This window comes from Spermophilus citellus (assembly GCF_964194105.1).
Source record: "Spermophilus citellus genome assembly, chromosome: 14".
Taxonomy (NCBI): domain Eukaryota; kingdom Metazoa; phylum Chordata; class Mammalia; order Rodentia; family Sciuridae; genus Spermophilus; species Spermophilus citellus.
Genome location: NC_138194.1, coordinates 26,582,265 through 26,592,531, shown reverse-complemented (window position 1 = coordinate 26,592,531; position 10,267 = coordinate 26,582,265). Strand labels below are relative to the sequence as shown.

Here is a 10,267-nt window from a genome sequence, read left to right as displayed (position 1 = left end):
TATCTCAGTAAACCTGTTATGTAAAAAGTCTAATATATTTCCTACAGATGATCTTATGTACACATTTACTATATTTTAAAAATGAATTCAAGTTACACAGTTCATTTTTATTAAATATATATAGTATACATGTAATGAGATTTGTGATAGAAGAAACTGAAAATGTTTATTCATTTGTGGTTCACTAAATAAAATTTTCAAAAATTATATTATTCCTAAAAAAACACTATCTCTTGGAAAATCATGACTATCAGACATAGATGCCATGTCAGTAGTTAATTTGGGACTATTAGGAATTAAATTAGTTCAAAAGCTATATTTAGAGCTGGGGATATATCTCAGTTGGTAGAGTGCTTGCCTAGCATGCACAAGCCCCTGGGTTCAATCTCCAGCACCACAAAACAAAAACAAAAACAACAACAACAAAAGCTACATTTCAAAAGTATGTGTTAATGGAAAGCAGTAAAATGTGTTCACAGAAATTATACTTAACAAGACCACTAATATTAATAAGCAGCTTATTTTAAAATGTGAAAATAAATAAATATATAGTTAAATGTCTTTTGGCAAATCAAAGAGAAAAATTTTTAAAACAATAGAAATATCAACAAAGGATAAAAGTTAATTCATAGAAGAAAAATATGGATACTCTCCACTTTGCTGCTAATCATACAAAAAAAATTAAAACAACAATGTAATTTTGCCTGGCAAATTGGTAAAATTTAGAAATTTAGTAATGATTCAGAAGTGTCCCCCAGAGGCCCATGTCTTACAGACTTGGTTTCCACCTGTGGTGATATTGGAAGGTGTTGGAACCTTTAAGCAGGAATTGGCTGGTGGAAGGAAGTTTGGTCACTGGGGATGTGCACTTGAAGCGGGTATTGGGACCCCATCTCCTTCCTCTCTCTTCACTTTCTGGATGTCATCAGGTGACATTTTGCTCTTCCACATGCTCCCAGCCACACAGGATGCTCCTCACCACATGCCCAACTACAACAGAGTAAACTGACCATGAGCTGAAACCATGATCCAAAATAAACCTTTCCTCCTGTTCAGTCAATTTTCTCAAACATTTTGTCACAGCAATGGAAAGCTGACTAACATAAACTGAAACCAAATGTTGATGATAATGAGAAGAAATTAAATTCACATGTACCAGTGATGGAAGTGTAAATTCAGTTAATTCTGAAAGGCAATTTGGCAGTACTCAGTGGAACCCAGACATCCCACCTGTGAGTAGGTAACCAGGAGAAATTAGCTGATAAGTGAACATGTATAAGGTTATTCATTGCAGTATTGTTTGGGGGAACAAGGATATGAAGCAACCTAATTACCCATATGGGTACTAACATTATATACATAGTTGTATGTGATGCTACAGTCTAAAACAATAATCTAGATGTTCACTTGACAACATTAATAGATCTTAACAATAGTTAAGTTGTGTGAAGCTATAGTGTTAGGTGAAAAACTTGTAATAGAGATCTACAATACTGTCCTGGTTTGAATGTTTAGGTCCATTCTAAAATTCCTATGTTGACACAATTGCCAAATGTGGTAGCATTAAGAGGTGGGGCCCTTTTGGAGGTGATTAAGCCATGAGGGTGGAGCTGTTGTGTGAATGGGATTAGGCTTTTATAAATGAAGTATAAAAAAACGCAGAAAGAAAAAGAGGTATAAAAAGATGGAGTAATAGGTGCTTTCTTGGAAGATCAGAGCAGCCTCCCAGACAGCAATGTCAGGTCTTCATATTGGACTCCCTGGCCTCCAGAACTGTAAGAAATAAATTCCAGTTCTTTATCAATTATCCGTCTGTGGTATTTTATTATAGCAGTACAGAGAGACGAACTTGAGTGCCATATTTTACATGCAAGTCAAAACCTGTACATCAGACAAGGGTGTTTCTGTGTTTCAGGTAGACATGCAAGTCCACCAGCACTAAGCACATAGAGCCTGTGCCCACAGGAGAGGCTGAGGGAGTACGCCAGGCATAAAGGGAGAAATCTACTAAACAGCATCAAAGCAAACTGCACAAATAGACGACAATACTGTCCCACAAACTGGGTATTATTAACTCTGCTTCACAAGATTATAAAACAATAAACAAGAAAACAAGAAGTTGAAGTTCTCAAATGCTGATCATTGATGCTAAATAAAATGTTCCGTTTGACAGAATTCAAATATTTTAGCAGGATTCTCAGATCAAACAAGTCCTTTATATTTACCTAGACTTTTAGCTAACTCATGTTCTTCCTTGATCTCTGACTTTCTGGTTGTGACTCCGTGGGTAATACATGTTTTAGCTGAGAATAAAACAGTACTAAGTGTAAACTTGTAGTTTACACATGAACCACTTTTTGTATTTCTGTTTCTATCATTTATAGCTCCCATCTTAATTCCCTTTGGAACTTAATTTTCTAGGAGAAATATTTAAATATTTATCAGTCTCCTTACCCACTGGTATCTAAGTACTATTTACAGCTTCACAAGTTAATATATTATAGAAACCCATAGAAACTAGTCTGTGTCTAGTTTCAAATTCTTCCTAGAAGAAAAGAGAGCTCTGTGGAGTTGGGTAATTACCTGTAATTGGCAATTATCTGTAATTCCAGCTCAAGAGGCTAAGGTGGGGTATCACTTAGCCAAGGCGTTCAAGATCAGTCTGGGCAATATAGTAAGACTGAGAGAGCGAGTGTAAACACAATAGTTATACAGTTATATGGATACACAAACTCTGGAATCTGGGTTTTAAACCCAGTTCTACTTCTTACCAGCTGTGTACAGCAGGTTACTGAACCCATTTGCTTTCTAAATTCTTCTTTGTAAAATAGGATGATAATATTGATGTTATTGAGAGAGTCAAATAAGTCAGTTTTCTGTGAAGTATCTAAAACAGTATTAAGTATTCAGTCAACACTGGCTAACAGTGGGAATCCAACTAAATATTTAGAAACCTATATGCCACAGTGAAAACTTATACTTATTTCTGAACATACACATGAAATATTCCCTACAGAAAAGCCCCTCAACAATACCCACATTCATGATAAAACCTGTAAGCTATATAAATAACACATACATATATGCATATACCACTGTATTAAACAATTTTTTTTGAACCAGGAATTGAACCTTGGGGTCCTCTACTACTGAGTTATATCCCTTTTTGTGTTTATTTTGAGATAGGATCCCACTAAGTTGCCCAGCCTAGCCTTGAGCTTGTGATCTTCCTGCCTCAGCCTCCTGAGTTGCTGTATTAGACTGTTTTATTCTTCTAAATATACTTAGATCTTGCTGCTTCAACTAGGAATTTAGCTTCCTAGATGAGGGAGATGAAGTCAGCGAATTAATGTCTTCAACAAATCACTGAACTTTTAGGAGAAAATGTAACGTCAATTTGGCTGAGTTTGCTGGATTCTGTTTTTACTTAAGATTTTTGTGTCACCAGAGGATGGTCAACATCAATTTAGAATCCTGTGTCCAGGCAACAGCTAGGGATGTCAACTTAACTGTGAATTATTCAATAATATATTTGCTCCATCTGTGTTTCAGAATATACCTTTATTCCCCTCCTCTCCAAGTGACAAGCATAGAGTTAACAGATATTATTGATGAGTTTATTTTAGTTCTAGTATAAATAGATTGCATGCTTTAGTGCTGCTTTCTGAGTCATGTAGCTTTATCCTTTTGTCCTTTAAATTTGACCTGCTTAAAAAGCTACAGAAGTGAGTGCCTAACAAAATTATCAAAAAAGATCACCTGTGGAATTTGCTACTTAATTATGATTCATAGCCTGCTTACATCCAAATCAGAGATGGCATTGTCTTCTCTTTTTGTGTTTCTTGGCTCTCCTACTTGCAAGGTAATGGGATAGCTCTGAGATGACAATATGGCAGATATTGATCTTGGCAGATCTTCGCTGTGTCTCTGGCTTAATGAACCATAAATGTCAAACCAAATTGCCTAGGGGCCAGAGTCTTTAACCTGAGGTACACAGAAGAGCAAGAACTCTATGATGGGATGTGCAGTCATAAATGTAGATGCGGGGGAGGAAAGAGAGAAAACTCCATCTTCACCAACCTGTAACAGATTGAGCATTTCATTCAGTAACAAATGTCAGCAAGAAATCACAGAAGTATTATCAGCACTTAGAGCTTTGCCACCAGCAGCAATCACTGATATTTTCATGACACATTTAATTGTTGTATCTCTGATACTGTTTATATATCTCAGTATATTGAAAGTATAGTTAGCTGGACATAGTGAGGCATACCTGAAATCCCAGCTACTTAGGAGGCTGAGACAGGAGGATCACAAGTTCAAGGCTAGCCTAGGCAATTTAGTGAGATCCTGTCTCAAAAAATAAGAAGAACTGGAGATATAGTTCAGTGGTAAAGTTCAATTCCTTATGCAGAAAAAAAGGAAGGAAAAAAGGAAGAATGGATGGAAGGAAGGAAATTATAACAGTTAACTGAGCCTGATTCCACCCCCTCCCAGCGACTCAAACGGAAGATCATTCATCAAGAATTTTACATCGAAAATCTAAAAGTTTTTTACCCAAGATTATGAGTGCTGACATGGATGCAGTTGATGCTGAAAATCAGGTGGAACTTGAAGAAAAAACACGACTTATAATCAAGTGTTGGAACTTCAACACACCCTTGAAGATCCCTCTGCAAGAGTAGATGCAGTTAAAGAAGAAAATCTGAAGCTAAAATCAGAAAACCAAGTTCTTGGACAATATATAGAAAACCCCTTTTCTGCTTCTAGTGGTTTTCAAACAACTGGCACAAAAAGCAAAAGAAAATAAGGGATTGGTTTCCCTTCTGTTTTAAGGAATTGCTGCTGACCAGGTTATTTTTCCCTTTAAAACTTGGATAGATTTCAAAAGTCACAGTACCTTTGTTTGTGGCTTCATTGAATATTTATGAAGATAATGGCAGATCTAGGCAAAATTAACTGCATAACAAGAGAGTTTGTGTATTATGTTAGTCTATGAAAATGTGCAAATGTATTGTAGAGACTTTATAATTAGAACTGCATATATTTATGAGACTTGAAGAAGAATGTTTTATCAAATTTGCTTTGATATATAGGTTCAGCACTGTCTTTTATTATATAGGCTTAGTAAAATACATACGAAAATAACCACCATGTTGTGAAAAAGTGACCAAAATCATGTACTGAATGCACAGCTTACCCTGTCCACCATCTTGTGCCTCTTCTCCATTTGCCTCTTCCTTCCCATTTCCCTTCCCCTAAGGGAAAAAAAAAGGTTTCACATTTGTAAAAGTAATTTTAATAGTTAATCACTGATGAGAGTAACATGACTCTAATTGTTGAAACTTAACCAAAATAAGATACTGTCTTAGCTAGGGCTTGTCCTGTGTGGTATTTAATAATAAGATAGGATTGATGGTTTCTCTTTAAGCAATTGAAGATGGATTGAAACTATAAAAATGGTCTCATACTGGGAAGATTTGTTTAAAACTTCCTTTTGCATAAAATAACCCACTTGGGACCTGAAAAGATAGGAGTTCTGGTCATGTATGTACGTTCATGATAGATCTTCAGAAAAAAATAGAAATGGGGCAGGAAAGAACTTGGTAAATACTACTCCAAATGCTTTCACTCCAAATTTGTGTTCTCTCTGGCAGAATAGACTTTTGTCGGACAAAACATAGATATGAAAGTGCATTAAGTTTGAATAACTTTATGTAAGCTACATAGGGAGACCAGTTACCATTTGGTCTCAAGGACATTTACCCAATAGATCAACTCTTGCAAAATTCTTTGAGAGTTTATTAGGAACAGAATCATGAACACATGGTAGAGTATACATGTACAATAATGGTGATTTTAATCTTAGTATTTTAGCTCACTTATTCTCCCAGAATTTTCTGTAAATTCTACCATTTAGTTTGCAGAGGTTTAGTCATTCTTTTAAAATTTTTTAAAATTTAGTTTTTAGTTTATTTGGTAAGGGAATCAGTATTGGAAATAATATTCAGATAATAGAAAAAAGAGAAGACCCACTAATATAGCTTATGATTATTAGATTTGGACTACTTTTAATCATGAAATAATCTTATGTATTAGTGTACTAAGATTTGATATGTGACTTTAGCTGTATGAATATATAATTAAACTGCAAACATTTTTGCATCCCTTCTGTGACCTAATTTACAGGTATTTAAAATTGTGTTACAGTTCTGCTTTGCTGTTTAATAAAAAGCTATTTCAGAGAAAAAAAACAGTTAACTGAATTTAATACTTAATGAAAATAGTTAATATATTACTTTACCATGTTTATCTTTTAATATTTAAATATTTAATATTTAAAACTATATTTCACTATAATTCACTTCTTTTATATTTCTATGTATTTTATTTTATGCATTTAAAACATTATTCTAAGAAGGAGTCTATTAACTTTATCAGAATGTCAAAGGGCATAATGACATGCAAAAATACTGAGTTCTGCTCTAGACCAATTTAACCAACTTTTCCAATTGTTACAAAAGCAAAACTCCAATTTCTTAACCAAATATTTTTAAGATTTGTGATAATCTGGTCCTTCCTATCTCACACTTTTTCATCATTCACAGCAAAGCCATCCATTCTGCTAAGAATAATGAGTGGTGACTTTCAAGTGTGCATGACCACCTGCCACAGCCAGCTCATACCCGGCCATGACCTCTTTCAGTCACCCTCCCGTGAAATGCCCTCTGGTTTAGCTGTCTCACACAAAACACCCTCAGCTAGTCTCCAAGCACTATTGTTAGTGCATAGGAGCCTCCTGACCACAATAATGTAAGGACTTGTTAGTGAGGGCAGATGGTCAGTGTCCTGAGCACTGAACCATGAAATCATCATAAGTGAAACAGAAGCAAGGGGCAAAGACATCCTAAAGTGCTATGAGGCTTGACCACCATGTGATTCTATTAACATATTTAATAAAAGATCAGATATTTCAGGAAGCTTGGTAAGCATTAATGAGACATTTACTAGATGTTTTGTACTTATTAGAGACTTCCTTGAATGACATAAGTTTTAACTATATTGATTTTTTTTCATGTATGTGGTACTAGTGATTGAACCCTGGGGTGGTCTATCATTGAAATATGTCCCCAGCTCTTATTATTTTTTGTTTTGAGACAAGTCTCCTGAGTTGCCCATGATGACCTTGAACTTGTGATCCTCCTGCCTCAGCCTCCTGAGTCACTGAGACTACAGGTGTATGCCACTACTCCCAGCTTAACTATTTTACTTGTAGAGCAACCCCATGAAGCAGGTACTTGGGTCATTGTATTTGTTTTATAAATGAGGAGACAGAAGCTAAATGACCTTCCCAAGACCATAGAATGTGTGTTAATCAGCTTTGTGTTGCTGTGGCCCAAATATCTGGGTTTTCTTGGAGGATAAAAAGTCTATTTTGGCTCATGGTTGCAGAGATTTAGTCCATGGTAAGGTAGGCACAGGTGAGACAGCACATCGTGGTAGAAGGATGTGTTGGAGGGAAGCTGCTCAGGACATGGTGGGCAGGAAGCAGAGAGAGGGAAGGGGCCACAGGGAAGATGAACCTTCCAGAGCATACTCCCCATGAACCACCTCCTTAAGTCATACCCTCCCGGCCTGCAGTTACCACCCAGTTCATTGAAACTAGGATGGGCCAATTAGGTTACAGCTCTCATCATCCAATCATTTCACCTCTGAACATTCCTGCATTAACACAGGAGTTTTAGGTGGATACCTCATATCCAAACCGTAACAGAGAGTGTGGCCCCAGTTCACACTTTCATTCTCCATGTTGTTACTGCCTCTTCATGTGTTCAGAGGATGATGTGAAGCTGGCAACACAGCCTCTGTTGAAGAGTTGGTTGGGTCAGGCTGCATTAGTCTGGTGCCTTTGAACTTTAGCTGCTAATCTATGTCCTGATTTAGAACTCACCCAAAAAACCTCCTAATTGTAATCTGTCTTCCCGCATAAGATGCACTACAGGAAAAGACCGTACTGTCACTGATGTTACAAAATAGATAGCTCTTCTCTATGACAATTATGTTTTTGTCAGAATGTTTTTTTAAATAGCCTTTTATTCTGGAAGATAAAATAAACTCACTTTTCCCTCTCCCTCCTATCAAACTCGACTGAAAACTTTGGACATCATGTAAAATAAACATAAGGCCCTGAAAGATAGAAGAAAACAGGTTCATGAGATTTATTGGAACCTGAGGGAAAATGTGATAGTGAGTTCCCTGCATTTTCTTTTTCCTCATCAATCTCAGACTGAACATCAGAGAAGTGGGCAACCCAAAAATGCCAATGGATACAGGGAAGAAATGCTTCAAGACAAAGTTCTCTCTCTTCTCTCCTCCCCTGCCCACCCCTCCTCCCTCCTCCTCCCTTCTTCTTCTCTCCTCTCTCTCTCTCTCCAACCCTCCCTCCCTCTCCCCCCACCCCAGGATTGAACACAGGATCCTCTAACACTGAGCTTTATCCCAGCCCTTACTTATTTTATGTGGAGACAGGATCTTACAGGCCTTGAACTTGTGATCCTCCTACCTCAGCCTCCCAAGTCACCAGGGTTACAAGGATGTGCTACTGATGAGACCAACAAAGGGACCGAACACTTTAATAACCACTCTGCTGCAGTCAAGCATCAGAGGAAGAATGGTGGTTGCATCCACCCACCAGCAGGTATCTTGGATGTCCCCCTCACCAGACAGCAACAGTGTGCCTCAACTTCTGCAAGGATGGAATCAGAGAATGCCCAGTAGGGAGCCGGGACTTTCATCCATGAAGCACCTGCCCCCTTGCTGGGGATGGTATCAGAAAAGGCCTGGTGGAAGCTCCAGACTTTCAGCACCACTCAGTGGTAATGAGGCCACCCACCTCACAGTGGAGCCAGGGGAGGCCCCGAGGGAAGAAGCAAAAAGGCATTCCTGCCCCCCACACCCAGGAGGACATACGTGAAAGCTTTGGGGGGAGCCAGAGCTCCCATGTGTACCTACCAGGTACAATGAACCCCACCTCAGCTATCAACACCAGGCTGGGAGGGGAGTCTGTGTGTCCGTTCCCATGTGGCGCTACAAGGTGGTGTCCCCTTTATTTCATTCACAGCCCAGTTGTGCCAGGGAAGTGGGTTAGGTTGCTGAAAGGCCAGAGAAAGTGCCCAGATGTGGCATGAAAGACAGGTGGTTTACTGGGGAAAGCTTAGAAGGGATCAGAGACTGCTTCAAGAAGAGTTCCATGGTGACAGACTGACAGCACCCCCATCCCTCGCGGTGCTTTGTCCAGTGGTGTTTGGTCCAGTGGCAACTGGCTGGATGAGTGACACTTATCCTTCCCCTAGCACCTCAGTTCTGCACTAGTCCCCACTTAGAGAGGGGTTTGTATATTAGGCCATAGAAGCAGTGACCTCATCACATTAGCTTATGAAGTTTGTTTGTCTCACCAGCAACCCCAGGAGCAACTGTCCTGGTGTGCATGCAGGGAGGTGCTTCCTACAGATAACACTACCTTTCCCTAAGTGCCTTGTGCACAAGAGAAAGCCACTGTCCTGTAAGATAATACGTATCTGGAAATTCTAGCCTACATTTGTTCTCTTTGCTTTTTAAACTTGATTTGGTTTAGGGGAACAGAGAGGGCGCATTCAGGGGCACAGTGTTTAACATCCCCCTTTGCTTTAGGGGTGATATGCCCCTTGGGGAGAAATACAGTGCCGGAGGAAGCAGCTTAAGTACGGGTTTCAATAAAATCCAGAACCTCATAGCATACGAAACAAAATGCCTAGGTTGCAATTAACACGTCAATCCTACCAAGAAACAAAACAAATCACACCTGAATGCAGAGGAGCCATCAGTAAATGTCAACCCTGACAGAACAGATGTTAGAATTGACTGACAAGTATTGTATTTATTGATGTATGTGTTTGTTCATTTATTCCTTCATTCATTGTGGTTGTGGAGATTGAACCCAGGGCCTTGGGCATGCTAGGCAAACACTACCACTGAACTGGGAAGGGGTATATATCTCCCAAAGATAAACTTAAAATAACCCTTTTTACTCTAAACTTTTTAAACTTGGATTCATCAGGGCTTAGTGCTGTGGAAAGACATATGTGTCCAAAAAATGTGCATAAGCCCAAGGTACTTTGGAAGGATATTCTAACAGGACAATGGAAAGGTCCTGACCCAGTGATTGTCTGGAGTCGGGGGTCTGTTTGTGTGTTTCCGCAGGGAGAACAGCAGCCGATTTGGATTCCAG

General features: G+C 38.6%; 1 pseudogene across 1 annotated transcript; it reads left to right on the top strand.

The window, feature by feature from the left end:
• Positions 1 to 4,565: 4,565 nt before the first annotated feature.
• LOC308633238 (short coiled-coil protein-like) lies at positions 4,566 to 4,810 on the top strand (annotated as a pseudogene). The gene has a single exon. The product of its transcript is annotated as a short coiled-coil protein-like (transcript).
• Positions 4,811 to 10,267: the final 5,457 nt, after the last annotated feature.